At 34.8% G+C, this 8,013-nt stretch overlaps 1 long non-coding RNA gene across 1 annotated transcript; it reads right to left on the bottom strand.

Annotated features, from left to right (window-relative positions):
* Positions 1–2,715: 2,715 nt before the first annotated feature.
* LOC141373372 (uncharacterized) lies at positions 2,716–6,819 on the bottom strand. The gene is made up of 3 exons (XR_012379278.1): positions 6,705–6,819; positions 5,691–5,772; positions 2,716–2,799 (listed from the first exon to the last, which is right to left on the bottom strand). It is a non-coding gene; the product is annotated as an uncharacterized lncRNA (long non-coding RNA).
* Positions 6,820–8,013: the final 1,194 nt, after the last annotated feature.

Below are 8,013 nucleotides of genomic sequence, written 5' to 3'. Positions count from 1 at the left end.
TCAAAAGTACAATGAGATATCACTTCACACCAGTCAGAATGGCTAAAATCAAAACCAGAAAAACACATGTTAGATGAAGAGAAAAAGGCACCCTCTTGCACTATTGGTGGGAATGCAAACTGGAACAGCCACTCTGGAAAACAGTACAGAGTTTCCTCAAAAAAGTTAAAAATAGAACTACTCCACCATCAAGTATCAGCCTTACTTAGTATTGACCATAAGGATACAAAAATACTGATTTGATGGGCTGCCTGGGTGGCTCAGTCATTAAGCATCTGCCTTTGGCCCAGGTCATGATCCCAGGGTCCTGGGATCGAGCCCCACATCAGGCTCCCTGCTCCGTGGGAAGCCTGCTTCTCCCTCTCCCACTCCCCCTGCTTGTGTTCCCTCTCTCTGTCAAATAAGTAAATAAATAAAAATACTGATTTGAAGGGATACATACACCCCTATGTTTATAGCAGCATTATCTACAATAGCTAATTATCTATAATAGCTAAATTATCTGCAGCCCTAGTGTACATCAAAAGATGAATGGATGAAGATGATATGGCATATACATAAAGTGGAATACTACTCAGCCTTAAAAAAGAATGAGATCTTGCCATTTGCAACAACATGGATGGAGGTAGAGAGTATAATGCTAAATGAAATGAGTCAGAGAAAGACAAATACCATAGGATTTCACTCATATGGGAATTTAAGAAACAAAACAAATGAGCAAAAGGAAAAAAAGAGACAAACTAAGAAACAGACTCAGCTATTGAGAATAAACTGATGGTTGTCAGAGAGGAGGTGGGTAGGGAGGATGCTTAAAACAGGAGATTGGGATTAAAAAGTACATTTGTCATGATGAGCCCTGGGTGATGTATGGAATTGTTCAGTCATGATACTGTACACCTGAAATTCATCCTATTTGTTCTTTTTCTCTAGAGAACCCTAATATAGGTACTAAGACAATTCAGTGGAGAAAGAGTAATTTTTTCAATAGATAGTACTAGAAAAATTAAATAACCAATAAAATGTTTATACTTTATACTATACACCAATATTAACCAAATATATATAATCATAGGCCTGAATGTTAAACCTAAAACTATAAAACTTCTGGAAGAAAAAAACAATAAAGGACAAATTCCTTATAACCTGAGCTAGGCAAAAATTCTCTTAGATATGACACAGTAAGCAAAATAAATTTAAAAAATGATAAATTGGATTTCCTCAAAATTAACTCGAGTGTTCTGCAAAATATATTGTTAAAAAATGAAAAGGCCACAAATCTGGCAAAATATTAAAAATCACATCATTTGATAAAGGATTTATATTTAGATAAAGATTATTCAAGAATCAATTATAGAAAACATCCCAATTTAAAAAGAGAGAAAATACTTTGACAATTCACCAAAGAAGATATGTGGATGGCAAGTAAGCCTACGAAAAGATGCCAAACATCAGTAGTCATTAGGGAAATGCAAATAGTAACTACAATGAGATACAATTACATATCTATTAATATACATAAAATTAAAGACTAACAATACCAAAAGTCGATAAGACTGCCCAAGAACTGTTTGTGGGAATGTAAAATGCTACAACACTTTGTAAACACTTGGTTATTTTCTTTAAAATTTAGATATGTAATTAACATATGACCTAGACATTTTGCTCCTAAGTATTTACACAAGGGAATTGGAAACATATAGCCATACAAAGACTTGTGCATAAATATTCATCACAAGTTTATTTGCAATAGCACAAATCTAGAAATAACTCAAATATCCATCAAAAGGTGAATGGATAAATAAATTGTGGTATATACTTATAATGGAATGCTGCCTGGGGGGTAAAATTGAACTCTTGACATGAGCAACAACATAGATGAATATTAATTATTTTGAGAAAAAGGAAACTAGTAAAAAGTACATTTTGTGTGACTGCATCCACATAAAATTCTAAAAAATGGAAACTAAGTCTTTAGTGACAGAAATAACTATAGTGACAGAAAAGCAAATCAGAGTTTGCCTAAGGATTAGGCGTTGAGGGAATTGAGCAGGAGGTTACAAAAAGACACAAGGAAACTTTTGGGAGTGGTGGATATAGGCTCATCTTGCTTTGGGATTTTGCTGATAGTTACAAGAGTATATACTATTTAAAATATATCCATTTTATACTTTATATATATACTTTATCAATTATACTTGTATAGTCTATGAAGGAAAAGAAAAAAAATTATCCCTGAATAAAAGAACACATATATTTTGACACAAAATTTGATATTCAGGAGAAGATTCTTATGTCAAAGTAATTGTTATTTGAAGTCAAATAGTTATTTGAAGTCACTGTTTACCACCACGTTGGTTCATAGTTGTGGCTGCCAAATATAAGGGTCAGATAGCAAAAATGCCTAGCTAACCACTTAGTCCACGCACAAACACAGTCAAAGGTAGTTACAGTTTAGTTACGGCTTTGTTATTGCCAGTGAGTATTTACTGAGAATTAACTGCTTGTCTTGTGATAAAGTCAATACTAGAGATCATCTCCTATTACAGTGATGTAATTCTTCCTTAGTAGTCTGAAACAAAAGAGGACAAGAGCGGCCTAGTAAATTAAACTGTAACAAAACGTCTGAATCCAAAAAGAAAAAAAAAATCCAGCTAATTAGGTATCTGGATCTGCAGATGAAAACATCTGAATGTTTAACAGTTTTTTTTTTCTTTTTGTTCATATTCTGTAGCTTCCTGTTATTTAATTCAGTTCCCATGTATCCAAGATAGTAAGGAAATCAAAATAAGTACTTTGGATCTGCAAACAGAAGAAACACTTGGATCAGTAATTTTCTCATTGATTTTAAATGGCTTTACTGTGTCATGACAAAAGTTTTAATACATTGGCAACTGGTCGATATGATTAAGTCTTTTGCTTGGATAAGTGAATAATGTAAGTTTTAAAAAGATTATAAAGCTAAGCAGTGCTTCTCAAACCTTAACGTGCATATGAATTAACTAGATAGCTTGTTAAAATGCAGATTCTTATTTAGTAAATCTGGAGTGGGGCTTGAGATGGCATTTTTAATCAATTCCAAGGTGGGCATATTAATTTCCTGGTACTGCTATAGCTCATTCCCACAAACATACTGGATTAAAACAATACAAACTTATTTACAGTTCTAGAGATCAGAAATCCAAAATCAGTTTCAATAATGTTTGCAGATGTTTGTATTCCTTCTGGAGGCTTTGAGGGTATATCTGTTAACTTACCCTTTCCAGCTTCTGTTTGCATTCCTTTGCTCATGGCCTCCTATCACAACTACTTCTGCTTGCATAGTCTTATCCCAATTCTCTGACAATCATTCTTCCCTCTTGTAAAAATCCTTATGATTATATTGGGCCTTCCAGGATAATGCAGGATCTTATTTAATTACACATATAAAATCTTTTTTGCCATGTCATATAACTTACAGACTCTCATGGTTACACATAGGTAGGTATCTTTGAAGCATCATTATTTATTTGTTCTACAACCAGGTGAAATTGATGCTGCTGATCCATAAGCCACACTTTGAGTAACAAGTCTCTATAGCAAAGTCCAAAGACACTCACCCTGGTAGGTCTTCTGGACAGAGACATCACTTTTTGGTTCTGTTGCTTTTTCAAATATAGTACAGAAACTGAACCAAAACCAGAGGCCTTCTGTCCTGTCAACCAAATAGTAACACACACACACACACACACACACACACACACACACACACACACACACACACATACACAGGTACATATACATGCACACATACATACTTTATTTAAAGGATGATAGATGCACAATATATTTGATGGTCTGTAATTTTATTCCTTGGATATTGTATTTACAAACTAAACACTTTTTTAAAAGATTTATTTATTTGACAGAGAGAGAGAGAGAGAGAGCACAAGCAGGGGGAGCAGCAAACAGAGCAGGGCTGAGCAGGGAGCCTGATGCGGGGCTCGATCCCAGGACCCTGAGATCATGACCTGAGCTGAAGGTAGCCGTTTAACTGACTGAGCCCCCCAGGTGCCCCATAAACTAAACACTTTTAAAAATCCTTCTGAGAAAAATATTTGTGTGTATATGAGAGGGAAAGGGGGGAGGTGGAGAGAGAGAAATAAAGGGGTGGGTGGGGAGAGAAGAGAGGAGATTTAAAAATGCATGATGATCTCAAGGTCATCAGAGCCCTGCCTCAGGCTCTGTGCTCAGTGCAGAGCCTGCTTAAGACTTTTCTCTCCCTCTCTCTCTGCCCCTCCCTGCCACACACTCTCTCTTTCTCAAATAAGTAAATAAATAAAATCTTTAAAAAAAGACTGTTCCTATCAGCATTCTCAGAGGAAAGCTGGAAAGTCCTGGAACAGATGAATGGCTACTCCTTCTAAGTTCTTAGCTGATGAGGTTCTGGAGCCAACATCACATACTGGAATGTCACTCCTTGACATTTTGACCCTGATTTCTCAGATCCCATTTGCTAAACCTCTGATGTGTTCTTCTCCCTTGTATGTTTCATTCTAGGTTTCTTCTTCATACCCTCAGATATCTTATCCTTATTCTCTTTTACAATAGAAATGTATGCATTAAAAACCAAAGTCTCAAACATCAACAACTGAAAAACAGGTTTTGGTTTTAATGTGCTGAATCTTCAAACACTTTGTAGAGGTAAAGAGAGAGATATGATGCAACCCATACTGGGAGTGCAGGGTATGCGAGAAGCCTTCCTTCCTGGAATGGATCTGATTTCTCAGTTATAAGGTCTATCAGGGCAAGAATACTGCCTGCTCTGTTCATTAACATAGCCCAGTTCCTGTCATGTAGTGGTCACTAAATATTTGTTGACTTTATGAATGAATGAATGAACAATGCAGGTAATTAAAGATAGAAAGAGAACATAGATAAGTTTCCATAGTAAAACAGATTCATTCCCTCCCTACAAAAGTTTTAATTTATGTATTTTTAACCCTTTTCTTTTCTCTATCAAGAAACTTTGAAAAGCCAATTGGTTGCTTAGTCCATCTCTTCAATCCATTATTTTGTGTAAAACACTCATATGCAATTACTTTTTCTTCCACAGCAACTTTAGGAAATGATAACTGAAAATAAGGGGGAAAAATCAAAATTCTGTTTTATACTAACTTTGAAAAAAATAAACTTACAAATGCCAAGTAGCAATGCAATTATGATTCTCAGTAAGACATGAGAACTTCTGGAGGAAAACTAAGATGTCACATGACTAAACCTCCTCTAACAAATCAGTTATAACAATGGGAAAAACACATTACAGATTTATCTAATATCTTGTTTCCAGGCCATCTCCCTCTCAGTTGTACAGTCAGTTAATAGAAGAATACTGTTAAATTTCTTGTGTCTAAAGGCAAATGATGCAAAATTGTTGCTCTTGGTTGAACTGTGCCCAGCTTTAAACACTGAAGAAGCTTATGGAAGCCTAATTGCTGGACTTTGAGAGTATGCATTCACTAAGAGAAGAATATAGATTCTAGTATCCTGACAGGAATAATCCATCATATTTCACTTCAGTGCCACTTTGAGACCTGCAGTTTGACATTCTCTTATAGCCTTTTATTCCCAAGCCTATAAAATTACTATACTTTTAGAATGCTATCTGTATTTTAAACATGGGGTTCTCTGAAAGATATAAGATTAAAATGTACCTTATAGTCTTCTCTTAAGGAGATTTTATTTCACACTAGAACTTATGTGTTAGCTCTGACAATTTTTGAAAACTTGCAAGCCCTGTAGAGAAACACAAAATAAGAAGGATTTAAAATGCATTTGTCCTTTTTTAAACCTCTCCTTTTTCTTTTCATTTTTAAGGCTAATTTCTCACCAGAAAGAAGGATGACTGAAGCTTAAAAGTAAAGGTTATATAAGAATGATAATTTAGTCAATGACTTGACATGTTCCTCTGCTGGCAGAGAGTACTCTGTTGGGAAGACTGCCATTTTGGCAACATTAAATCTGCATTTGTAGGAAACGCAACAGTATCTAGTCATAGTTGACCTATTAGAATTGAGATGATTCATTGAGATAATTTTCTACAATGAGACTATTAACTTTTAACAATTACCAGGCACCATGGACCTAGAAAAAAGAATTGAGGACCTACATATAAATGGAGTGCCTGTTTCACGGGGAGGAGATTAGGACCATTAAAACTGGGTTATGTGGAGATTACCATACAATTTCCATACAAAACTCCTATCTCAGTGCTTTCCTGCTTGTCTTTCATCACTGTATATGAAAAGTGTTGGTAGGAAGCAAAATATGGGAACGGTGTTGAGACAGTGCTCCAGCAATAATTTGACTGTATTTCCACACAGAGAGAAAGATAGGTGTGGACATGAGAAAATTTTAACAACCCAGGCATATAACTAAATGACAAGGAAAGCATATATTAGGGACACAACACTACTGCTGGAATAAAGATATATAAGAAATCATTCAGGGCTATTCATTATAACCAAGCTTTTGTCTGAAAACTATTTAAACATTAAAAGGATGTAGTTTATCAGAATCACTAGGATACTTAAGAATGCCTTAGGTAAGGCATGCTAGCTAAAGTTTAGGTATGTTAGCTAAAATAAAAGTAATATTTTTTTCTCATGGTTAGAGTTAAAATTATTTTAAGTAGAATTCCAAGAGAGGTACAGGTGTCAAATACTCACAGCATGACCTCCATATTTGTGCCCATTGAGAAGTTAAATATAAGAAATGCTTCTTTAGAGTGTCCTTGTAGTCTTTGTATTAGTTTGCAATCTTTCAATTTGCAGTTATTTGCAGATGTATCAAGTGTAACGGGCTCTATTCAGCAAGCTATCCTCCTTATTGGTTGCTTTGCACATGGTCAAAGGCATACTAAACATGTTCTTGGAATGATTCCCTCTTTCAATCACTGTGCCAATAATCAGTTAGAATACAAGTGGATTCTTTTCATTTAGAACAACCAGGTGGCTGAAGAGAGTCAGTTAATAAGCAATCAGCAAAATCAAAAGCAATAATGAAGCCCTTCAAGGTTTTGTGCTGTATTGCCTGATATATAATCTCTATTTGGGAGTAAATATACGATATGCCTAGCAGTTGAATGACTTTGCTGATGCCACATTACACCCTTTGTGAGTTTTATTCAGCTTTGAAGTTCTCACTGCCAGGAGAGATCTAACATCTGTTTGAAGGCACTACCTTCTGTTGTAGAAGACTCACTATTACAAAGTGGGGTTTTCTACTGATACTACAGTTTTCAGTAGTGCCTATCAATTTATCTTTTATCTATACAAAGAAGTAAAAAAAAAAAAAGCAGTAACCACAAAAAGTATATTGAATTTATTCATCCAATTTGGAAAATAATTTCTGTAATTAGAAGGATTTTATCTTAAAACTATATTGGGTCCTCAGATCTTATAAGATTTTTCTTGCTCATGACAATCTATTTTCAGTGTGGGTGGGAAACTTTATCACGTTTTATACTACTTTTACGTAGATTGGAACATTACTCCTCTGAAGACATAAGTCAATATTTCTTTTTTCCCTTAATATTGTCTTTTTGGGCATGACAGAGCCAGTGTCAATGTGAATAAAATTCAAAGTCTAAATCAGAAAGGATCTTCAAAAACCTTAAGAGAGTCTCCATTTCCCAATTGTATTTTAGATGTCTTTAGTTATATCAGGTTATGATTTTATTACAGATTGAATAATGCTTAACATTTAATGGGAGACATATGGTAGAAATATAGGGACAATCAGACTCAAAGAACATTCTGAATAAGAAAAGTTCATTGTCTCTCTTGCTTTACCTTATTTCATTTTTCCATCTCTTTAAGTGCCCACTGCCCATTCAACATAGACAAGCAGTCAAGGCTCTCATTTTGCTCTTGTAATTTCAGTATTCCAAATACCTTGATTATGGTTAGCTCTATTTCATAAGGAACCCCTTACAGACTGTAATTTTATTGTCATTTGCATATTATGGTGCATTTA

The sequence above is a fragment of the Callorhinus ursinus genome, unplaced genomic scaffold (assembly GCF_003265705.2).
Source record: "Callorhinus ursinus isolate GAN/ISIS: 27379988/994484 unplaced genomic scaffold, GSC_fseal_2.0 scaffold9, whole genome shotgun sequence".
NCBI lineage: Eukaryota > Metazoa > Chordata > Mammalia > Carnivora > Otariidae > Callorhinus > Callorhinus ursinus.
This window is presented reverse-complemented; position numbering and strand designations above follow the sequence as displayed.